Raw genomic sequence first — 26,282 nt, forward strand, 5'->3', positions numbered from 1 at the left:
ATGATGTAGGTTACGTTGTGACATTGCGGTGTCCATCTGAGCGCAGAAAGCGGTTTCGACTTTCCACTATATTTAAGCTCCATGCTGTCAAAAATGAAGAGCTCACTAAGAATAAATCATTTTATCCTGATAGTTTGCAGCTTAGAGAAGAAAACTAAAAACTTGAAATATTAAATGGTTAAAAATATATTGTTTGTAAAAGTTTATTAAGGCAAGTCAGCAAACTAAGGGAAGAAATATATTGACCACCAGGGACTTCAGACCTTTCTAGAGCAATTAGTTGTAGATATCTGTAATATCTCTCAGTTGATATGTGCTTAAATAACAGTAATACCATCTACAATACTGTCATAGAATCAAAGAACTCCAGGACATTTTATTGGAAAGGACTGCAGGAGGTTAATGTGATATGTTATTACACCTACCTGTGTGGCATCCCTTTATGAGATAAAAGCACTGCTGCCAGTGCAGGCGATACTATAACCCATTTATTGCTGGTCCCTGAATGTTACAGCTTAGGGACAAGCTAAAATAGCTACTGCAATAACAGTTCATGGGACCCGATACTTTACAAAGTTTCTTTATTTTTTTATTTTCTAATATTTATACATTGTAAATATATAAGGGGCATTGCTCCTTAACCACTTGCCGACCGCCCACAGTATATTTACTGCAGCAGTCAGCCTCTCCTGGGCAAACCGACATAGTACTATTTCGCTCGCCCAGGAGCCTGCAGGGGGCGAGCGCGTGCCGCCAGAGGCGAGCTCCCGCTCGTTAACGGGCATCCCCGCGCGTGTGACCGGTGGCTCCGATGTCCACCGGCCACTCGCGATCCTGCTCAGGAGAGGGAGAAAGACAGACGGCTGATGTAAACACAGCCGTCTATCATTCTCCCTTAGATCATGACAGAGGCTATGTGATCCTGCTGTGTAGGATCATATGTCTTTGTTATGATCTAACAAGCCACGCCCCCTGACAGTTAGAATCACGCCCCTAGGGATACATTTAACCCAATGATCACCAATAAAGTTATCCCCTTCCCTGCCAGTGTCATTTTGACAGGAACAGTGCATATTTATAGCACTGATTACTGTAGTAATGTCACTGGTACCCCCAAAAGTGTAAAAAAAAATGTCAGTCAAGGGTCCAATCTGTCCGCCGCAATGTCGCAGTCCCGCAAAAAAAATCGCAGATCGCCGTTATTACGAGTTAAAAAAAAACCAATAGAAATTACATAAATCTTTCCCGTAGTTAGTAAACGCAATAACTTTTGCGCAAACCAATAAAAATACGCTTATTGCGATTTTTTTTACCAAAAATATGTAGCAGAAAACAAATTGTCCTTAAATGTTAAAAAAATGTGATTTTTACATTTTTTTTGAGGAAATTTCATATAAAAAAATGTGAAAAATATTGTTATTTTTTCAAAATTGTCGCTCTTTATTTGTTTATAGCGCAAAAAGTAAAAATCGCACAGGTGATCAAATACCACCAAAAGAAAGCTCTGTTTGTGGGAAAAAAATGACGTCAAATTCGTTTACAGCATTGCACGACCACGCAATTGTCCGTTAAAGTCATGCAGTGCCGAATCGCAAAATAGGCCCTGGTCTTTGAGCAGCCAAATCTTCCGGGGCTAAAGTGGTTAAGGTTAAAAAAAACACCTATAACATTAAAAGAATGGATATAGAAGGATTACAGGTGCTCTGTGATCATTTCAGAGAGAAGAACGGTCAGCTGTGTTTACAAAAGCTGACCGTCCTTCTCTCTCAGTGGGGAGCGATCGCGGGTGCCCCCCGCTGGCCCCGTGGATCGGCATCCCCGCTGCCTAGTGGGCTTGCCCCCCAGCACCACACACGCGACCGATGTAGGGCTACGTCGGTTCGCGCAGGAGAGCCAGCCTGCCGTAGTAAATGTGCGGCAGGCGGTCGGGAAGCTGTTAAGTAAAGGTAGCATGAGCTGATCTAAAAAGTGCTTAAAAGAGAAGTATGGGAATGTTTTTTAATTTAGAATCATACTTACCTAGGTGGATACAGCATTGGTGCTATGCTGCATCTATCCCCCTGCCGGCTCTAAGGCTGAGAACCGAGCGATCAAAGACGATTGATTGCTCGGTTCTCAGTGCTCCCTGAGGAGTTTTGGCTGTACTTCTCCTTTAAAAAAGTAATCTTTCCCACCCTATAACGTGAGGGGTTTTACAAGCCAGTACATTAGATTAGGCCCAGGATGCGCTCCGCGTATCTAAACGACTCTCCCTTCCCCTCCTACCCCCCCCCCCTACTACTTTGTGCTAGTACCCCTTCACATGGATGTAATTACGGTTTTTGTTTTGATGGTTGCTATGTTCCTCTATCTCAATTCATGTAATTGCACCTACTTTTGTGTTTTCTTGTTTAATTGTGAAATACCAATAAACATTTCTTTAAAAAAAAAAAAGTAATCTTAGTACTGTAATGCAGACATCATTGGTGGTCTTCTGGTCAATCCATTGGAATGAGGTGGGGCTTAAAGTGCATCTGAACATTTTGTACACAGTGTAGAAGGATTTAAACTTTTTATTATGTTATTTTTATTATTGCTTTCTGCTGTCTGAGATTTGTTCCTCTTTGTTCTGGTGACCAATGTTTCTAGGCCAGGTACTGATGGCAAATTGGAACTTTTATGGTTGTCACATAAACAGGAATAAGGAGGAAATCTTCCAGTGGGGATACTTGTTGAAATAACCATTGCCTAAGAGGGAATTTCTCACAAAACAGTGAATTCACCTCAATGGGACAGAGACAAAAAACACAGGTATTTTACCATTCTGTACTCTATCCAAAACAAAACTTGGCTTTAGACAGGGGTGTAACTCCAGGGGTTGCAGGGATTGCAATTGCAACCTGGCCCTATGCTTCAGGGAGCCTGTGCGGCTCCCCTGTACACATGGATAGGAGGGGCGGCAGGGGAAGCATGTAGAGAAACCACTGTCCTCCTTTTTCCTCCTGTAGCTGCAGGAGGAAAATTAAGGAGATTGGTTCCTCTGCATGCTGCCCCCGCCGCCCCTCCTATCCAGTTCACTTGTATTATGCTGTCTCTGGGCCCCTGTGTGCTCCCCTGCCCCCCCCCCCAATGTGCTGCCCCCCATGTGTTGCCCCCCCCCCCACTGTACTCTCTCCCCTCTCCTCCTGGCTGCTGCAGAGGATGTGTCACAATAGAAAACCAGGAAGGGGTCAGTAAATATTTAATTTACCAGCTCCTTCCTTTTCTGAAAACAGAGTCATAGTCAGTGACATTGTAAAAAAATAAAATAAAATGATAAAAAATAATACAATTAAAATACCAAAAAATAAAAACTACTGACACCAGCGGGTGAACTTCCAGGATTGCAAAGGTCACACTTGCAACCGGGCCCTGTATTTCCACCACCGTGGGGAGGCCCCAAGATGGCAGGAACTACAGAACTTGTGAAAGGGTCCCACTGTGGGATCGTAATAAAGGGCACTGCAATGAGAGTAAAGGGCCCCAGGATCAGTGGGAAGAGCCCCAGGCTTGAAGGAAACAGCCCCCCGGCCAGGGGTCCGGGGGGCCCTTCATGGTTTCTTGCACTGGGGCTCTGAATGTTCTAGTTATGCCTCTGGCTTTAGATATAGGCATAAAGCAAAAGTAGTAGCTGGCAACTCCAATATCCGTATGAATATCTTTTATTTCTTGCACAGGAGTAAATAAAATGCTTACATTGTTGTGAAGGCTACTCATCGAAACATGTAAGCATTTTATCTAGTCCTGTGCAAGAATAAAGTTATTGATACGGATATTGGGGTTGCCGGCTACTACTTTTGCTTTATGCTGAATTCCGGTGTATTGACACTGTAACAAGTACCTGTTTTTGGATTCCATTTTCAGTTCATGAATCTGTTCCCCATTGTGAGCGCTGCACTTGTTCCCTGTTTCCTAATGGCTTTGCATATACTTTTATCTCAAAGCTGAAGCCTTGTGTATAGCCCAGGATCCAATGGGGTTGAGCTGAAGACTATCACAAGCATTTGCAGGTTCCACAAAGCTCTATTATTCAATTATTTCACTTAAGTGGAACTAAACCCTCCTATCCGATGAGGGCATTGCCACCTTAGCATGTATTTAGATATTCATTTGCCATGGTGTTCTATGTGCGATCAGCTATAATACAAAACATTTGAGTGATTGAAAGTTTGGTTGAGAGTTGACCTAAGCATACTGGCAACTTTGACAGTTATTACCATCAGGCGTGCCTTAAATGTAGCATACACTGCAAATTTGATAGTAGGCGCAGAGCAGTGCAAGTTTTATTAAAGCAGAATTTTACCCATAACAACTTGATGAAAAATAATGTTCTTTAGCAAGGAACATACATTCCACATTAATAATTATGCTACTAAAGTTAGTGTGTGCTGTAAATGGCCTCCACCATTGCTCCTGTTTCTTCTTGCTGGAGGCTGCCATTTGTCTATAGCCCAAAGCCCCTGAGCAGAAATAGAACATAAAGCAGAACTAAACCCATTAATATAATGGTTTCAGAAAAAGATTACATACCCAGAATACTAACTGTCACATTTGCTTGTGTCCTCAACCAAACCGTCTAACGGCTGATGTCATAACTGATCACATGTGCAGCACCATGGCTGTCAGGGCCCAGACTTGAACCTGAGACCCCTGCTGTGTCGGGCAACAACTCTGCTTGCTGAGCCACCTAGAATGTTGGAAGCTCCCTGGACATTTCCTTGAATGATCCTGCCTTGAATTTTAGTTACCTTGAACCTTGAACCCTGTGCTGCTACCATGAACTTCCTGATTTAAGCCATGTCTCTGCACTTACTGGTTGCCAGAATATTGTGCCTTCTCCAGCCAAAATCTTGCTTGTCTCTCCTGCTGCTATCCACATCTCTGCTGCTATTCATTACTGACCTTTGGCTTGTTCCTCAATTACGCTTCTGCTGAATTCAAACCTGCAACTTTTTCTTCCCAACCTTTGGCTTGTTCCGCGACTACGCTTCTGCTTGATCCCTACCTTCTATACCTGCTACTGGACCCTGGCTTTCTCACCTCCTGGACTGCGACCTAGTACTAACTCGCAGCAAAGCCCATCTCCACTTTCAGGAGCTCTGGTAAATACTGGTTAGTATTTAGACTCTGCACCTTTAGGTGAACCTGTGTCATCAGCCAGGGTTACCTGTGTGAATATCTTTCCTGCTTGTCGGTGGGTGCTGCTCCGCTGCTATAGTCCTGGCCTCCGAGCCTAAATCCAGACTGTAACAATGGCAGTTGCAGATCAAACAGAAGCAGCTTCCATGGCTGTAAAGGATAGGAGGGTTTAATTCCACTTTAACAACAGAAAAAACAGCAAAGAGAGGGTGCCAGGTGAGTATGAGTTAAAAAAGCAATGACATTTTATTAGCAAACACTTACATCAAGGTATCCTGTGAACCACATGCAGGGGAAGTGCTGAAAGCCTTAGGCTACATTCACACCTGAGTGTAGCGTTTTCGCGTGTTTTTTACCGCGATTTTAACACGATTTTTACCGCGATTTACAGGTGCTTTTTGTGCAGGCGTTTTTTGATTGAATAGATACCAATGGAAAATGCCTGTAATCTGCCCAAAAAGAAGCTCATGTACTTTTTTGAGCGTTGGGCGTTTTGTATACAGCGTCAAAACGCTCAGATGTGAACAGGGCCATTGAAATGAATAGGATTTGTCTTGTTGGGCGTTTTGAGAGCTGATCCTAGAGCAGAAAAACTCCCCAAAAACGCCCCAAAACGCCTAAATGTGAACGGAGCCTTAAAGGCAAGAAGCTGTCACTATTGAATGGAAGACCGCTGAGGAACAAGCTTTGACCCGCCGCACAAGGACCTGACACCGGCAGCTTCTGGAGCTCATGCACTCCACTGACCAAGCCAAAGAAACCTACATACAAACGAGGGAGGGGGCGGGCTCATAACGAAGGGCCTGATGAAGGAAGTGGGGCTTTGAAAATGCATTGTGGCCCGCCACCTTCTTCGCTTATGTGTCGGTTCCTTTGGCTTAGTCAGTGACATGCGAGAGCTCCAAACACAGCTGGTGTCAGCTCCTTGTTTGGCAGGTCTGAGCTAAATCCCCAACAGTCTTCCATTCCATTGTGACAGCTGCTTGCCTTCATGGCTTTCCACAATATCCCTGTGTGTGGTTCACAGGATACCTTGATGTAAGTGTTTGCTAACAGGAGCTGCCTGTGATTGTGTTTGCCATCCCCATCCGTCAATGGATCCATCCATCTAAGGATCTCTTCCTGTATTTCTCTCCACTACCGAGGACTGTATGGACTCCATTTTATATTCATATTGATTCATTTATTCATTTATTTAATTTATCTTCACTGCTGTCAGTGAGCGCTGACTTACATGCTACTTGTTAGTTTGTAATACATTGCATGTTTAATGGGATGGTAGGAAGGAGCAATGCTAATCTCTAAATCCCAATTTATTTATTTTTTTATAAAACCTTAAGACACTGCACATCATATATATATTTTTTTATATTTTTATGAAAAAAGGCACTCGGACTCAATATTGGATAAATCGGCCGCGGCTTTCTTTATTAACTGGTATCAATATAACATAAAACCATCTTTATAAATATATATAAAAACAACAGACCAACCCAGTCATAAACAACTCGGGTTGTCATTCACAGTAGATCAAAACAATTGATCAACATCCACCATACACCATAACCAATATGAAATCATCACATATAATAAAATACACGCCCCCCTCTGAAACAGGTGACCCAAACCAGTTAATTTGTGTGAAGCCGCGACAAAGCAGGGGGGGGGGGGAGGGAGGGGAAAACAGATGAGAAGGTATGATGAAGATTGAGCCCCTGAGGGGCGGGAAGCAGCTTAAATATGCTTCTCCCTGAGGTAACCTCCACCTCATAGGCTGAGGTGAGCGGGCGGAGAAAAGGGGGCTCATTCGCTGAATCCCTTGAGAGAATCCTAAACTGCCTGACAACTACCCTAACAGCCTAGAGACCCCCACTAACCTGCCTGGTAACCCATCCTGGCGGGAAAGCCTAACTGAGGAGAAATATGGGCCTCATACACTAAACATCTTAACCTACATTTCATTTAGTTATCCCTTCCACCATCCCATATGAAAGAGGGGCTAATTTAGCCCCCTTTCTAATATGGGATGGTAGGAAGGAGCAATGCTAATCTCTAAATCCCAATTTTTTTTTTTTTTTATAAAACCTTAAGACACTGCACATCATATATATATTTTTTTATAAATAATAAATAGTGTAGCGCAGTCTATGATAGATTATTGGGATTCAATCATTGGATAAAACACTTTAAACCAATAATAAATATATTAAATATATTAAAACATGTCTAAAAAGGAGATAGTCCATATAAGAGGCGATAACAGTCGGTAGAGGTAAAAAGTCCACTTGTGATATGGTGAAATAATAACAGGTGTGACTCTGGTGCTCAAATCCCTCCACCAAGCAATATCTGCCTCTCACCTCCAAAACATGACCCTGCAGGGCCAGAAAGCATAAACAATCTCCACAGGTAACCAACTCGTGTTGCTCCGATACAGGCAAGACCAAGACTCCAGCACTTGTCAGCACAAATAAGGATATCGCTGCAGCAGGTACAACTCACACTCGATTCCAAGTTTCCCAAGATATATAAATAAAAGAGGGGGAGATCTAGTGCTCTCTGTTGTAATGCTGAAAGCTTTAATTCACTCAAAACATATTGCACTTACATTGTATCCGACCATAATAGGCATAGTAGTTGCAGAGTGTGCAGCGTGCTGGATGGTGCCTGGTTACTTCCTGGTTAACAGCCGTAGGACCGATTGACCAATCCCCCGTACGCGTTACGTCAGGTGGGCGTAGACTTCTTCAGCGGGGATGGTGATAGGTCGAAGGTCCGGCTTTTTATATTATCCCTAAGCTCCGCCCACTATGTCACTTCCGGCGTTTCACCATCGCCATGGAGACAGAGTGTCTCCTGAGACAGAGAGATAGAGGGGCGGGCTAAAAGTAATGATATTCATTCGGCCGTGTTTACAATTACATTTGTCACTAAGGAAACATACATATATCTCGGAGATCGGCCGAAGGATCACTTATAACAGCAGACTAATATTGTATGTCTTTCTTTACAGGAAGAACCATTTAGAAACTGCTCAAAGTTTTTTAATATTATTAAAAAACGAACTTATACTCAATCATTGATTTGTACTGTGTTGATCTTATAGGTCGTACGGCTATATTAGCAACCAGACACCAGATGGCAGCACTTTTGCTCACTTACATAGGGAACAGTGTTAAATACAATAATATACATAAAACACATTATAACCACATAAAAACATATAAAATCGTACATAAACCCCAATAAAATAGTATAAAATTTACTAAATAAGTATTTAAAATTTAAATATCATAAAAAGAAAAAACAATGACCATAAAAAATTATCTGTCTGAAATAAAACAATTCAGATCAAAGTCGACATTCAATCCTAGGGGCGTTAAGACTTTAGCCTCATAAATCCAAAAGGATTCGCGACGACTTAATTGTCTGATGAAATTACCACCCCTCCAATGGTAGCTTACTTTTTCAATCCCCCAGAATTTTAAGGTGCTTGGATTTTTATGATGATAATTTTTAAAGTGCCTAGATACACTGTGGGTAATAAGCCCCTTCCGTATGTTGTTGACATGTTCCCCAACACGTACGTGTAGAGCCCGCGAGGTGCGTCCAATGTATTGTAACCCACAGTCACACTCTAACATGTAAACCACACCTTGTGTGGCACATGTTATTAAATTTTTTATCAAATAGCTTTTTTGTGTGACCGTGGATACAAATTCCTTGCGTTTTTTGATATTTTTCCTGCAACTTTTACAAGTAGCACACTTCCCGCACGCATAAAAACCTGCCAGGAAAGGGAATATACCATTGCTCTTCACCTGGGGTGGATCAACTACTCCCGGGGCAACTTTGTCTCTGAGGGATGGAGCTTTCCTGTAAACAAATTTGGGCTGCTCTGATAAGACAGGGCCCAATACCCTATCCTCTCTCAGAATGGCCCAATGCTTACGGATGATTTTTTCAACTTTTTTATGTTGGATATTATAATCTAAGACCATTCGGAATTGCGTATCCACTTCTCTAGATCTGGAATTATCCAAAAGGCGATCCCGACTTGTGTTTTTAACCCATTCAAGCTCATTTTTCACATTTGTTTTATCGTATCCCTTTTCTAAAAACCTTCCTGTTAAAACCTCTGACTGTGTAATAAAATCCTCCTCAGTGGTACAGTTACGCCTTAAGCGTGTAAACTGTCCACGAGGGATATTACACAGCCACTGTCTGTGATGGCAACTGTCAAGGGGGATAAAAGAATTTCTGTCTGTGGGTTTAAAATAATTACGGGTTTTAAAAACACCATCTGCTTTGTACACTTCCAAGTCTAAAAAAATTATACTCTCATATTGCAAATTCCATGTAAGAACAATATTCTTTTCATTGTTGTTTAATTTGTTCATAAACGCTTCCAAACTCACCATGTCCCCCCGCCATACCATGAATAAATCATCGATATAGCGACGGTAACATATGAGCTGTGGGGGCAAATCTTCAAACACAGTTTCTTCCTCCCAGTGGGCCATAAATAGGTTGGCCACACTGGGAGCAAACTTAGCCCCCATCGCAACTCCTTTGACTTGCAAATAAAAACTATGGTTGTACCAAAAATAGTTCTTCTCAAGACAAAACTTTAAGCTCCTCTGAAGAAACCTAATTTGCTTTCTAGGTAACTGTGAATGAGATAGACCCCATTTAACCGCACTCAGTGCATCCGAGTGGTCAATAATGGTGTACAATGATCCAACATCCGCTGTAATCATTATACATTCAGTGGAGCTTGGTATTGTATTAAGTATTTGTATAATATGTTTAGTGTCTTTAAGGAACGATTTGGTTTTTTGTACAACCGGCTGGAGGAAAAAATCTATGTATTGACCCAACCTGGCCGTGATGGAATCAATCCCATTAACTATGGGGCGGCCAGGTGGGTTTTCCAGCTGTTTGTGTATTTTTGGCAGAAAGTATATTATAGGCCTCCTACAAAATAAGGGGTCTAGATACTGGGCCTCTTTATGAGTGAGGACTCCACTCCGTTCGCCTTTAGTAGTTAGACCATGTAGTTCTTCTTTGAACTCTAACATGGGGTCTTTAGACAAGATCTGATATGTGGAGTGGTCACTCAGGAGTCTCAACATCTCATTTTTGTAATAACTCCCACTGAGTACCACCAGACCCCCCCCTTTATCTGCCGGACGTATAACGATATCACTCCTTTTTTCCAGAGATGCAATACCTCTTTTGATACACAAATGGGTCATACGCTTTTTTATACTTCAATTTATCAAGGTCACTACACACCATGTGTTTAAACACATCTAGGTGCTTAGTGTCCTGTCCAGGCGGATTGAAGGTTGATTTATTTTTTAGGGAGGAATGGTGGTATCTAGTGTCCCAAGGCACTAGTAATAGTGGGGTATTAGAGACAGTTCCTAATAAGAAAACTTATTATGTCCCTATACCAGCTCCCCATGACCAGCACACCCCCAGAAACAATTGGAATAATTACAATAAGAAAGGAGGTGGAAGAGGGAGAAAGAGTTCCTTTAACCCTCCCCCTTCCAATAATAACTATCCTCAGAGATTTGTCAACAATGGAGGTGAGGGTTGGCAGGTGGTAAAAGGGAGAGGGAGAGGAAAAAGCAGAGGGAGAGGAAGAGGGAGAGGAAAAGGCAGACCCCAACAGGGAAATTATGCCCAGTATAGACCTTATTCAGAAATACCTTCACAGAATAGGTTTACCCCCCTCCGTGATATTGAGGATGCTGACCAACAATATTTTTTAGAGGAAGGGAGGTCCCCATGGAGGGGACCACGGACCCAATTCCAGTCCCCAGCCCCAAGAACCCCAATCCAGAATTACAATTGGAGGGGGAACCAATACCAACTAGAAAACGCCAATCAGAGTGTGGGAAAAAGAAAAAACAGAGAGGATGTCGAGGAGGACGACGAACCAAAAAGGCAGAGGCCACGATAGGTACAGGAATATATAACTTGAGTGGAGTTCCCCTCACGGAGGACGAACTCAAAGTCTTGGATAAGGGGCTAAAATTTGCTCCTATCAGGAATTTGAACAAATTTCAAACTTATGTTAATATACAGAAATTTACTAGACAATTAAGCATTAAAAAATATTTCTTGTCTAATCCTGTTACCCGCAACTCCGCCTCCTCTACATACCACCATTCCTCCCTAAAAAATAAATCAACCTTCAATCCGCCTGGACAGGACACTAAGCACCTAGATGTGTTTAAACACATGGTGTGTAGTGACCTTGATAAATTGAAGTATAAAAAAGCGTATGACCCATTGTGTATCAAAAGAGGTATTGCATCTCTGGAAAAAAGGAGTGATATCGTTATACGTCCGGCAGATAAAGGGGGGGGTCTGGTGGTACTCAGTGGGAGTTATTACAAAAATGAGATGTTGAGACTCCTGAGTGACCACTCCACATATCAGATCTTGTCTAAAGACCCCATGTTAGAGTTCAAAGAAGAACTACATGGTCTAACTACTAAAGGCGAACGGAGTGGAGTCCTCACTCATAAAGAGGCCCAGTATCTAGACCCCTTATTTTGTAGGAGGCCTATAATATACTTTCTGCCAAAAATACACAAACAGCTGGAAAACCCACCTGGCCGCCCCATAGTTAATGGGATTGATTCCATCACGGCCAGGTTGGGTCAATACATAGATTTTTTCCTCCAGCCGGTTGTACAAAAAACCAAATCGTTCCTTAAAGACACTAAACATATTATACAAATACTTAATACAATACCAAGCTCCACTGAATGTATAATGATTACAGCGGATGTTGGATCATTGTACACCATTATTGACCACTCGGATGCACTGAGTGCGGTTAAATGGGGTCTATCTCATTCACAGTTACCTAGAAAGCAAATTAGGTTTCTTCAGAGGAGCTTAAAGTTTTGTCTTGAGAAGAACTATTTTTGGTACAACCATAGTTTTTATTTGCAAGTCAAAGGAGTTGCGATGGGGGCTAAGTTTGCTCCCAGTGTGGCCAACCTATTTATGGCCCACTGGGAGGAAGAAACTGTGTTTGAAGATTTGCCCCCACAGCTCATATGTTACCGTCGCTATATCGATGATTTATTCATGGTATGGCGGGGGGACATGGTGAGTTTGGAAGCGTTTATGAACAAATTAAACAACAATGAAAAGAATATTGTTCTTACATGGAATTTGCAATATGAGAGTATAATTTTTTTAGACTTGGAAGTGTACAAAGCAGATGGTGTTTTTAAAACCCGTAATTATTTTAAACCCACAGACAGAAATTCTTTTATCCCCCTTGACAGTTGCCATCACAGACAGTGGCTGTGTAATATCCCTCGTGGACAGTTTACACGCTTAAGGCGTAACTGTACCACTGAGGAGGATTTTATTACACAGTCAGAGGTTTTAACAGGAAGGTTTTTAGAAAAGGGATACGATAAAACAAATGTGAAAAATGAGCTTGAATGGGTTAAAAACACAAGTCGGGATCGCCTTTTGGATAATTCCAGATCTAGAGAAGTGGATACGCAATTCCGAATGGTCTTAGATTATAATATCCAACATAAAAAAGTTGAAAAAATCATCCGTAAGCATTGGGCCATTCTGAGAGAGGATAGGGTATTGGGCCCTGTCTTATCAGAGCAGCCCAAATTTGTTTACAGGAAAGCTCCATCCCTCAGAGACAAAGTTGCCCCGGGAGTAGTTGATCCACCCCAGGTGAAGAGCAATGGTATATTCCCTTTCCTGGCAGGTTTTTATGCGTGCGGGAAGTGTGCTACTTGTAAAAGTTGCAGGAAAAATATCAAAAAACGCAAGGAATTTGTATCCACGGTCACACAAAAAAGCTATTTGATAAAAAATTTAATAACATGTGCCACACAAGGTGTGGTTTACATGTTAGAGTGTGACTGTGGGTTACAATACATTGGACGCACCTCGCGGGCTCTACACGTACGTGTTGGGGAACATGTCAACAACATACGGAAGGGGCTTATTACCCACAGTGTATCTAGGCACTTTAAAAATTATCATCATAAAAATCCAAGCACCTTAAAATTCTGGGGGATTGAAAAAGTAAGCTACCATTGGAGGGGTGGTAATTTCATCAGACAATTAAGTCGTCGCGAATCCTTTTGGATTTATGAGGCTAAAGTCTTAACGCCCCTAGGATTGAATGTCGACTTTGATCTGAATTGTTTTATTTCAGACAGATAATTTTTTATGGTCATTGTTTTTTCTTTTTATGATATTTAAATTTTAAATACTTATTTAGTAAATTTTATACTATTTTATTGGGGTTTATGTACGATTTTATATGTTTTTATGTGGTTATAATGTGTTTTATGTATATTATTGTATTTAACACTGTTCCCTATGTAAGTGAGCAAAAGTGCTGCCATCTGGTGTCTGGTTGCTAATATAGCCGTACGACCTATAAGATCAACACAGTACAAATCAATGATTGAGTATAAGTTCGTTTTTTAATAATATTAAAAAACTTTGAGCAGTTTCTAAATGGTTCTTCCTGTAAAGAAAGACATACAATATTAGTCTGCTGTTATAAGTGATCCTTCGGCCGATCTCCGAGATATATGTATGTTTCCTTAGTGACAAATGTAATTGTAAACACGGCCGAATGAATATCATTACTTTTAGCCCGCCCCTCTATCTCTCTGTCTCAGGAGACACTCTGTCTCCATGGCGATGGTGAAACGCCGGAAGTGACATAGTGGGCGGAGCTTAGGGATAATATAAAAAGCCGGACCTTCGACCTATCACCATCCCCGCTGAAGAAGTCTACGCCCACCTGACGTAACGCGTACGGGGGATTGGTCAATCGGTCCTACGGCTGTTAACCAGGAAGTAACCAGGCACCATCCAGCACGCTGCACACTCTGCAACTACTATGCCTATTATGGTCGGATACAATGTAAGTGCAATATGTTTTGAGTGAATTAAAGCTTTCAGCATTACAACAGAGAGCACTAGATCTCCCCCTCTTTTATTTATATATCTTGGGAAACTTGGAATCGAGTGTGAGTTGTACCTGCTGCAGCGATATCCTTATTTGTGCTGACAAGTGCTGGAGTCTTGGTCTTGCCTGTATCGGAGCAACACGAGTTGGTTACCTGTGGAGATTGTTTATGCTTTCTGGCCCTGCAGGGTCATGTTTTGGAGGTGAGAGGCAGATATTGCTTGGTGGAGGGATTTGAGCACCAGAGTCACACCTGTTATTATTTCACCATATCACAAGTGGACTTTTTACCTCTACCGACTGTTATCGCCTCTTATATGGACTATCTCCTTTTTAGACATGTTTTAATATATTTAATATATTTATTATTGGTTTAAAGTGTTTTATCCAATGATTGAATCCCAATAATCTATCATAGACTGCGCTACACTATTTATTATTTATTTCATTGAAGGAGTTGGATTGCCCTTGAGTGTTAGCTGCTGGTCTCATTGCAAGTTAATTTATTCAGCGCTGAATCTTCTACACACATATTATATATTTTTTTATATTTTTATGAAAAAAGGCACTCGGACTCAATATTGGATAAATCGGCCACGGCTTTCTTTATTAACTGGTATCAATATAACATAAAACCATCTTTATAAATACATATAAAAACAACAGACCAACCCAGTCATAAACAACTCGGGTTGTCATTCACAGTAGATCAAAACAATTGATGAACATCCACTGGACAGGCAATGCCTCATTGCCTGTCACCACACCCCCGCAGCGCGGCCAATTCAATTAAAGAACCCAAGTTGGCATTGAATATGTCAAGGCCAATACCTGAGAGGTGAACACCATCCGCCCGGTAGAGACCATGAATTCCACCCTCCAAGTCCGAGTGCCTATAGGATAGGACCCCAATTTGTGCCAAAAATTTCTCAAGAGCACGATTGACTCATTTCTTAACTTTTCCTAACAAACGTAAACGTCCAGATGACCAAACCAACCTGTGAACGATTTCTGAAAACATAACCACCATTTCCGGAAATCTCATTTTCAGACTGTGCAGGTCATCACGGATCCGAAAAATTAAATCCAGTGTTCTCACCTTACCTACATCATTACCCCCCAAATGCACCACAAGAATATCAAGAGGGGGGCGAGACACAAATAGATTTTCTAGGCTGGGTAATAACTCCTCCCACCTCATGCCCCTCTTACTGAACCAGGAAACTTGAAAGCGGAGTTGATCCAAGCCAAGGAGTTCGGAGTAAATCCGGCGCCTCGCTCTTTGTTGGGCCCAAAACACAAAAGAGTGCCCCACAATCCACACCTGCAAGGGATTACCTGAAAGGAGTAAAGATAAGATTAGGACTCACATAAGAGGTGTAACAATCCGACTTCCATCTACCAATACTTTTGATCAATCCAATCTCCAAACCTGCCCTAGATGCCTCGGTTGCGGCTTGGATCAAAAAATAAATATTGTCACCCGACCTGACCTTGAAATACTCAGAGACCAGCATTACCGGCAAACCGGAGAACCCCGAAACCTGTTCATGTGGCACCAGTGGCCCACCCCTCTCTGGTCTGTTTTGGATTTAACTAAAAAAACGCTCAACCTGTCATCCGTACAGCAAATGTTGGCTAATTTAAGACCCGAGCCTGCAATCGAGCGCACTGGAATAATTTCCGAGATCCGCAATGCTGCAAAAAATAGTAAAGAAAAAAACGCTCTGAATAGTATTGCTTCAAAGGGCGAAAAACATATGCCCGCCACAACGGCACATAGTCTTTCCAAAATATCCAAGGTAATAGGGCGCCTTAAATCCGCATGAGCCGTTCTTCTCCTATAACCCTTCATCGCCTGCTGTACCGAGAAAAAAGATGAGCAAGCCGGATGACCCTGCAGCTTGACAAAAAAGGAAACGCCTGCCAGCATCTTATTGACATGCGACCAGGAGTATCCTTTCTCAAAAAGCGAATTAAGAAAAAATAGGACCAACTCCTCTGAGAAGGACTCCCGAGGGCTGTGCAAAGAATCAAGGAAAGCCAGCCACACAGCAAACGCCGATTGATAGCCCGACCAAGTGCTGTGTGCCAATGAATGCTGCACATTGTCCATCACCAAATCTAAACTAACTCCCACAGGTGAGTCGGGCATGGCACGCCTACAGTATCCGCTTCTGGAAGGAGCTGAAAGAATCTCTGAACCTGGAAACGAGATAAAGAATCCGCCAGGTCATTGCTTTTCCCAGGAACATGGGTAGCCTTAATCCACACATTAAGTGTCAAACATTTAAAAACCATGTACCTGAGCAAAGCAATGACCGGCGGAGACCTAGAGGACAAGCAATTAATGGCGTACAGAACACCTTTGTTATCCGTACTAACCAACAATCGCCTGTTCCGAAAATGCTCACCCCAAACCTCCAAAGCCACCACAATGGGAAACAGTTCTAGCAATACAATGTTTTTAATCAATTTTGTCCTCCTCCATCGCTCGCACCACCGCTCCGCGCACCAGTGCGTTCGCCAAATTGCTGCGAAACCCACTGAACCCGCAGCGTCAGTGAAGAGCATGAAGTCGGAATCCAAAATAAACTCCTCCTGCCAAACAGCTCTCCCATTGAAGTTAAGCAGAAACTGTAGCCACACCAACAAGTCCTCCCTCATATCATGTGTAACTCTAACATGTGCTGAGGGGGACTTCAAACCTGACACAGAAAGATACAGTCTCCTGGAAAAAGCCTTCCCCACAGGTATAACCCTGGAGGCAAGGGCCAACAGACCCAGAAGCGACTGCATCTCCCGGAGACATACTTTTTTCTTTCTCATCACCATGTACAACATACCTCGCAGTCACCGGATCTTGTCATGTGGCAGTCTGAATTCCATCAATCGCGAGTCCACGGTGATACCTAGAAACTCAATACAGGAGCAAGGACCCACCGTTTTTTCCCCGGCCAAAGGGATACCAAAGGCCTCACAAAGCATGAAAAAAGTCTTCAAAATGAATTTACAATCAGAGGTGTTCACTTTCCCCATAAATAAGAAGTCATCCAGATAATGTATTATCTGGGACTTCCCAGACACTTGCTTCACCACCCACTCCAAAAAGGTGGCGAAGCATTCAAAATAATAGCAGGAAAATGAACACCCCATAGGAAGACACCTGTCAAAGTAAAATTGTCCCTCAAAAAAGATGCCCAGCGAACTGAAACAGGAAGGATGTAAGGGCAGTAACCGAAAGGCGGACTTGATGTCCGCCTTCGCAAGTAGTGCCCCCCTACCTAAGCTTTTAACGATACATAAAGCATCTTCAAACGTAGAATAATGCACGGATGCATAGTCCAAATCAATCTGCTTGTTTAACGAATCACCCCGAGGATACGACAGGTGATGGATCAAACGAAAAGAATTTGGTTCTTTCTTAGGGACAATACCAATTGGGGATATCCTAAAGTTTTCAAAAGGGGGAGAACAAAACGGGCCCACAAACCTTCTTTCAGCTATCTCTTTATTTATTTTTTCCAAAACTACATGGGACATACCAACTACAGATTTTAAATTGTCAACTATAGTGCACCCCTGACCAGAAAACAGTGGAAGTCGAAAACCTAAACTAAACCCATCAATTAACAGATCCGCCTTCCACCGGTCGGGGTACGTTTGCAGCCATGGTGGCAGTTCTGCCAGCCTCACCGGTGTTTGGGCCTTTTGGAACACCTCCCTGCTGAGCCCCGACCATCCGCTTAAAGCATTTGGCCACCGGCTGAGCCCCGGCGCAAAATGCACATTCGTGCCGGTACTTGCAAGTACCCGGTCATCTGCGTTGTGCATCATTAAAGGCAAAGCAGATCCCTCGCTTGTAAGCCGAGGGGGCTGCTGGCTGGGGCACCTGTGCACCAGGTGCCGAACGGGGCTGAAAGGACCACTGAGGAAGAAATAGATCCAACCACAGCCCAACATCCTTAGAACCCCAAGACAGACCAGGATGTACAGCCATTTTTTGTCTGAAGGCTACATCGTAATTGTACCAAGCAACCCCCCCGAACCCTTTATAAGCCTCAAGAATGATCTCAATGTGGTGGAATAACCCCACGCTCTTGCCAGGAAATTTCTCACACAAAATCGAGGAGTAGATACAGAAAGCTTGAAGCCAATTAAATATCGATTTAGGCACAAAGCGTTTCCTATCATTCTCCTCCTCTTTTTCACCCTTGGACATAAACTCCCTAGAAGAAGGAAGCAGGGACAATAAATCAATATACATGCCCTGACAGATCCGCTCCTTCAAGGATTCAGGCAAATGCATACCCAGGGGTGACACTGCACAGGGCATAGGCTCCTTCAAAACGGATTCAGGGAGATTTTGTATTTTAGCTGACTCAAACATGCTACCTCTACTCTGTACACTAGGGGGCGCCCAGACCTCGCTGACATCCGGCACTACTACCCCTGTCTTGGATGAATGAAAATTCCGACAGAAATCCTTGAACATATTGAAAAAAGTATCCGGGTCGGAAACTCCCGGCAACTCACCACCCGGGAATGACTGGCGTCTGGGGGGATTCGGATCTTCAGGCTCGGACGCCTCCTCTTGCGAATCCTGTGGAGGGATGCAGGGTGGGTTGCTGACCTGGAGGAGCGCACCCTGGGCAGCAGCGGGCGGCCTCCCTCCAGCCTGACGTCCAGCTTGCAGCGCTACTGTCGGCCTTGATCCCGCCGACCCGCTCCTTCGCCCCGACAAGGCCTCTCCCGAACGTCCTCGCTGGTCCCCGCTGGTCCCCGCTGTCCGTCCTCCGCCCGGCAGGGCGCCTCGGATCCGCAGGCGAGTATCTCCTCCGCGGCGTCCGCTTCCTCCTCTCCGGGCCGACTGCCCCGGAACTGCTCCGCTGTGCCGCCTCTCCGCTGACGTCACCCGTCCGGTGACCGGCGTCTACATCCGGCGGACTCGACCCGACTTGACCCGCCGTGAACTCCGACCCGGCAGCTGCACTTCCGACTTCCGCCGTCCCCGTCGGTCCCACTGCCTCAGAAGTCCGGGGGAGCTGAAGACATCTACGCAGCCAGTCCTCGCCACCTTCTTCACCTGCACGCTCCAACAACTGCTGAATGAGGGACATCGCTGCAGCAGACAAGCGCAAAGGAAAAGCAGGAACACAGGAACAGATGAAAACAGATGAGAAGGTATGATGAAGATTGAGCCCCTGAGGGGCGGGAAGCAGCTTAAATATGCTTCTCCCTGAGGTAACCTCCACCTCATAGGCTGAGGTGAGCGGGCGGAGAAAAGGGGGCTCATTCGCTGAATCCCTTGAGAGAATCCTAAACTGCCTGACAACTACAACAGCCTAGAGACCCCCACTAACCTGCCTGGTAACCCATCCTGGCGGGAAAGCCTAACTGAGGAGAAATATGGGCCTCATACACTAAACATCTTAACCTACATTTCCTTTTAGTTATCCCTTCCACCATCCCATATGAAAGAGGGGCTAATTTAGCCCCCTTTCTAATATTCCGCTTGAAAGCTGTCAGCAGTGTCTAAAAATGCCTAAAAATGGAGAGCAACTGAGCATGTGCAGAGCAGCCTGAGACAGTGTATTACTAGATGTGAAACAGTATAGACATAGCTATACCAGCAAAAGGGGCCAGCCTGAAGTGATATAGCAGGACTTAATTTTCTGACCACAGTTCCACTTTAACTACGGTACTTGCTGACCATCCGGCGGCAGTGGTTGATGCTGGGCACCTGCGATCACTCCCCACGAAGAGAGAACGACAGTCTGATGTTGTAAACACAGCAGACCGTTGTTGTCTCTGGAATGAACACAGAGCGCCGGTGATCCTCCTATTTAGGATCACAGGTCTCTGTGTTGATTCCAGAAGCCCACTCCCCTCACAGTTACAGAACACCCCCTAGGCTTACACTTAACCCTTTGATCGCCCCTGAGTTAACCCCTTCCCTGCCAGTGTCATTAATACAGTAACAGTGCATATTTTTAGCACTGATTACTGTAGTAATGTCATTGGCACCTCCAAAAGTGTCAAAAATGTCAGTTGGGGTTCCGATCTGTCCGCTGCAATGTCGCAGTCCCGCTAAAAATTGCAGATCGCCGCCATTACTAGTAAAAAAAAAATAAAAATAGAAAAAAAATCACACAAATCTTTTCCCTAGTTTGTAGACGTGATAACTTTTGTGCAAACCAATCAAAATACGCTTATTGGGATGTTTTTTTACCAAAAATATGCAGCAGAATACAAATTGGCCTAACAGGATGAAAAAATTACATTTTTACATTTTGGGGGGGGGGGGGGGATGTTATATAGCAGAATGTGAAAAATATTGTTTTTTTTTCAGAATTGTCCCTCTTTTTTTTTTTTTGTTTATAGTGCAATAAATAAAAATCGCACAGGTGATCAAATACCACCAAAACAAAGCTCTATTTGTGGGAAAAAAAGGACATAACTTTTTTTAGGGAACAGCATCGCAGGACCACGCAATTGTCAGTTAACCACTTGCCGACTGCTCACATTGAGAGTACTGCGGCAAAGTGGCTCTCCTGCGTCCAGCGACGCTGGATTCCACCCCCTCTCGGCGGCGCGCTCTCGGCGGCACGCCTGAAGATTTAGGCATCATCTTGGTATAATTTTTTACAGCCAGCGGTCGGCTTACATGTAAAAGCAATCCTAGCAGATAATTGGCCGCTAGTGGGAGGGGACTCCCCCTCCTCCCGCCGCCTTCCGTGTTTTTTCTCGGCCTCTCCTGTCCCACCGGTTAACCCGAGAGTGCAGCCGATGGTTTAATTATCTAACCATAGAGCTGATTGGAGATGAGAAGGTTCCAATCATCTCTAAAGCCTAAGATACCGAAAGCTACGAGCATTTCATGACTTCTTTTTCGCTAGAAATAATCAGCGCCATTGGGAAATTGGGAAAGCATTTTATCACACCAATTTTGGTGTGCTCAGATGCGTTAAGGTCAGAAGAGAGATCTGGAGTCTAAAAGACCCCAATTTTTTTAAAAAAAGAGTACCTGTCACTACAGATTGCTATCATAGGGGATATTTAAATTCATTATTTTATTTGTGATAACAATAAAAATGATTTAAGAAAAAAATGAAAGTAAAGGTGTCAAAATAACATAACAAAGCAAAATAAATAAATAAATAAAAATCAAGCCCCCCTGTCGACCCATGCTTGCGTGCAAAGGCGCACGCAAGTGTTGGTCTAGTGTCATATGTAAACCACAATTGCAGCATGCATGTGAGGTATCGCCGCGAACGCCAGGTCGAGGGCAGTAATTTTTGCAGTAGACCTCCTCTATAAGTCCAAAGTGGTAACCTATAAAGACTTTTAAAGGCTTTTAAACCCGTACGTAGTTTGTTGCCGCTGCACGGGCTTGCGCAATTTTTAAAGCATGTCATGATTGGTGTCTATGTACTCGGCATAAGATCATCTTTTATATTTTACCAAACAATTAGGAATTATATGGTGTATTTCTTCATTAAATATAAAAAAAGTGTTTTTTTCCGCAAAAATTGAGAGGCATATTGAATCCATGGAGTATTTTATATCTTGCCCTAAGTTTCGGGAAGGTGACAATTTTTTTTTTTTTATTTACACAAAGTTGTCACTAAATGATATATTGCTCACACATGCCATGGGTATATGTGAAATGACACCCCAAAATACATTCTGCTCCATCTCCTGAGTACAAGGATACCACATGTGTGAGACTTTTTGTGTACGGGACCCCGAAATCCAATCCCCACCTTCAGGTTTTCTAATGGCGTAAATGGCTTATTTTACCTCTGCACTACCTGTCACAGTTTCAGAGGCCCTGCAATTTCAAGATAGCACAACCCCCCCCCCCCCCCCCCCCAAATGACCCCATTTTGCAAGTAGACACTCCAAGCTATTTGCTGAGAGGCATGATGAGTCCATGGAATATTTTATATGTTGCCACAAGTTTCGGGAATATTATTATTTTTTTTTTGTTTGTTTGTTTTTTTACACAAAGTTGTCACTTAATGATATATTGCCACGGGTATATGTGAAATGACACCCCAAAATACATGCTGCTGCTTCTCCTGAGTACAGGGATACCACGTGTGTGAGACTTTTTGGGAGCCTAGCTGTGTACAGGACCCCGAAAACCAATCCCCACCTTCAGACTTTCTAAGGGCGTAAATTGTTGATTTCACTGCTTACTACCTATCACAGTTTTGAAGGCCACGAAATGCCAAGATAGCACAAAACCCCCCCAAATGACCCCATTTTGCAAAGTAGACACCCCACGGTATTTGCTTAGATGCATGGCGAGTATTTTGCAGCTCTCATTTATTTTGGAAAATGAAGAAAAAAAAAGGAAAATGAATTATTTTTCCTCTTTTTTCAATTTCCAAAACCTTGTGACAAAAAGTGAGATCTGCAAAACACTCAACATGCCTCTCCGCAAATAGCTTGGAGTGTCTACTTTGCAAAATGGGGTAATTTGGGGGGTTTTGTGCTATCTTGGCATTTCATGGCCTTCAAAACTGCCATAGGTAGTAAGGAGTGAAATCAACAATTTACGCACTTGGAAAGCCTGAAGGTGGCAATTGGTTTTTCGGGGTCCTGTACTCGGTTAGACAGCAAAAAAGTCTCACACATGGGGTATCCCCATACTCAGGAGAAGATGCAGAATGTATTTTGGGGTGTAATTTCACATATACCCATGGCATGTGTGAGCAATATATAATTTAGTGACAACTTTGTGTAAAAAAAAAAAATAATAATAATAATTTTCCCGGAACTTGTGGCAAAATATGAAATATTCCATGGACTCACCATGCCTCTCAGCAAATAGCTTGGAGTGTCTACTTTGCAAAATGGGTTCATTTGGGGAGGGGGTTTTGAGCTATCTTGAAATTTCAGGGCCTCTGAAACTGTGACAGGTAGTGCAGAGGTGAAATGCACAATTTACGCCATTAGAAAACCTGAAGGAGGTTTTCGGGGTCCGGTACACAGATAGGCTCCCAAAAAGTCTCACACATGTGGTATCCCTGTACTCAGGAGAAGCAGCAGAATGTATTTTGGGGTGTCATTCCACATATACCCATGTCATGTGTGAGCTATTTATCTTTTAGTGACAACTTTAATTTAAAAAAAAGGTAATTTTCCCAAAACTTGTGGCAAAATATAAAATATTCCATGGACTCACCATGCCTCTCAGCAAATAGCTTGGGGTGTCTACTTTCCAAAATGGGGTCATTTGGGGGGTTTTGTGCTATCTTGACATTTCAGGGCATCCAAAACCGTGATAGGCAGTGAGAAAGTGCAATGAGAAATTTACACCCTTTGAAATTCTGCAGATGGTGATTGGTTATCGGGGTCACGTACACAGCTAGGCTCCCAAAAAGTCTCACACATGTGGTATCCCTGTACTCAGAAGAAGCAGCAGAATATATTTTGGGGTGTAATTACACATATGCCCATGGCATGCGTGAGCAATATATAATTACAATGATAACTTTTTGTAAAAAAAAAAATTTTTTTTTTTTGTCATTTTTCAAACACCTGTGACAAAAAATGTAATATTCAATGAGCTCAAAATGCCTCTCACTACATTCCTTAGGGTGTCTACTTTCCAAAAAGTGGTAATTTCGGGGGGGGGGGGGGGGGGTTGTACTGCCCTGCCATTTTAGCACTTCAAGAATTGAGATAGGCAGTCAGAAGTTAAAGCTGCGTAAATTCCAGTATTTACACCTAGTTTGTAGACGCTATAACTTTTGTGCAAACCAATAAAAATACGCTCATTGGGAATTTTTTTGCCAAAGACATGTAGCTAAATACATTTTGGCCTAAATATATGACAAAAATTGAATATATTGGATATTTTTTAACTGTCAAAGTAGAAAATGTCAATTTTTGGCATAATTTTCGCTCTTTTTTTTTTATTAATATAGCAAAAAATAAAAAGTGCAGAGGTGATAAAATACCACCAAAAGAAAGCTCTGTTTGTGGGAAAAAAAAGGATGTAAATTTTGTTTGGGTACAGCTTTGCATGACCGCGCAATTGTCAGTTAAATTTGCGCAGTGCCAAGTAGAAAAAAGTGGTCTGGACATTAAGCAGTAAAATCCTGGTCTTAAAGTGGTTAAAGTAACACAGTGCCAAATCGCAAAAAATGGCCTAGTCATTAGGGGGCAAAACCTTCTCCTTGGAAACAGATAAATCAATTGGTTTAGTTCCGCTTTCAGCACTCTAGACACTTGCCACCAAATCACGTACCTGTACGTCATTTAGCTTCAAGTGGTTGTACTGGAGTAATGTCTGCAGCTGCAGGCATCATCCCCCGATACAGTTTTTTAGAGCTGGCTGTTGGCTCTTGTAATAACAACCAATGCTGCTAAGCAGCCTCTCAGCTGTTATTAAAAGCAGTGGGAGGGGACATCCCTGCCGATACTTTCCCGGGATCTCCCGTCCTACTGGAAGACCCGAGCAACCAGCCGACACATCCACTAGCTGACTGGAGACCCAAACAAAGCTGGCTTTGCTCGGGTCTCAGATATGGGAACCCCGAAGTGACGTCATGACATCACTTCTGGTTTACTCAGGAAACAATGGCGCCAGTTCATAAAAATTGAAAGTATTCAAAAACACACATTTTGGTGTTTTGAAAGCTTTTAAGTGCAGAGGAGGGGTTTGGGGTCTTATAGACCCGAGATCCCTCCATAAAGAGTACTTGTCACTGCCTATTACTGTCACAAGGGATGTTTACATTCCTTTGAATTAAGGCTGATTTTTTCACTGCTGTTTGGCAGACTTGAGTCTTATACAGACTTCTAGTTTACCTTTTGATGATTTAGTAGAAAACAGAAATATGACTGATAATTCAAATTCAACTTTCCACACTGAATATGCAAAATAAAGCAGAATTCAATATTAGGCAATCAAATGTCAGACAGAAATTAAAGACAAATTAAGGCAGTTCTGTATTCAATATTAAATTTAATTTTCTAAAGCAGGCAGTGTAAGTACTTAAATTTATCTTGGTATTAGCTTATCTCCATCCATGTACAACAGAGCTCAGATTGAGTGTTCCACCTGTGATATTTTTTTCTGCTTTTGCTATATTTTGTATTCTCAGTGCTATTGTTCTGATCTATGATGACATTTAATGTTATATTAGTGCTATAGCAAACTTGTTTATGTAGCATTTGGAATATATTACTTTTGTTTTTCCCTCCTGTTTAGTGCTTTATGGCACAGGCTTAGTTTGTCCCTTACTGTATTTTTTTATTTCCATCAATTCATTTCTAGTCTATGTAGCAGATATTCGATTGGGCAAATCATTGTGTTTTTACATAATAAGAGACTAGAAAGACATTATTTTTAATGTATTCTGAGAAGTGAAATTGTGTTGGATTCAGCTTCTGTGTTAGCTGTCTGTGGGTTGTTCTAAATTTGCAGGTGTTCATACTGTCTATAGAGGAAAGTCAATGCCTAAAGTGATATTAGAAACAGAACACAGGGGGAGGGAGGAGCAGCAAAATAAGTCAATTAGGTACATGTTGATAAGAGTAGAGAGCAGCGTGACAGAGAGATGGGCTCATCAGTCTGCTGCTTCTCCTTTCACTGCCCAGTCACAGACTGGGGTCAAGGACAGGATCTGAAAGTGTTACTGAAATCTCAATTGAACCCTCAGTTTAAATCAATTGAATGCATTCAAAACATAAGGTGTTTAATATCTCACAGTTTGTCTAATTTCAGCATTGGACCACAGCAAAAAGACTGCTGTTTTACCACATATCTTTCCCACTGTGGCAGATTTTTAAAGAAAGGAAAGTGTACACCTTTAATATTATTATTATACAGGATTTATATAGGGGCAACAGTTTGCACAGTGCTTTAAACCACGAAGACAGACATTACAGTTACAATACAATTTGGTACAAGAGGAATTAGAGGACCCTGCTTGTTTGAGCTTACAATCTAAGAGGGAGGGTCAAGTGATACAAAAGATAATACCTGTGAGAGATGAGCTGTTGGAGAAAGTAAAAACACAGTGTATTAGTTAGAAGCAGGATAGGCTCCTTTAAAGAAAAGAGTTTTCAGGGATCGTCTAAAGATTGATAGATTAGGAGATAGTCTGACACA

This window comes from Pelophylax lessonae, assembly GCF_965119305.1.
Source record: "Pelophylax lessonae genome assembly, chromosome: 5".
NCBI lineage: Eukaryota > Metazoa > Chordata > Amphibia > Anura > Ranidae > Pelophylax > Pelophylax lessonae.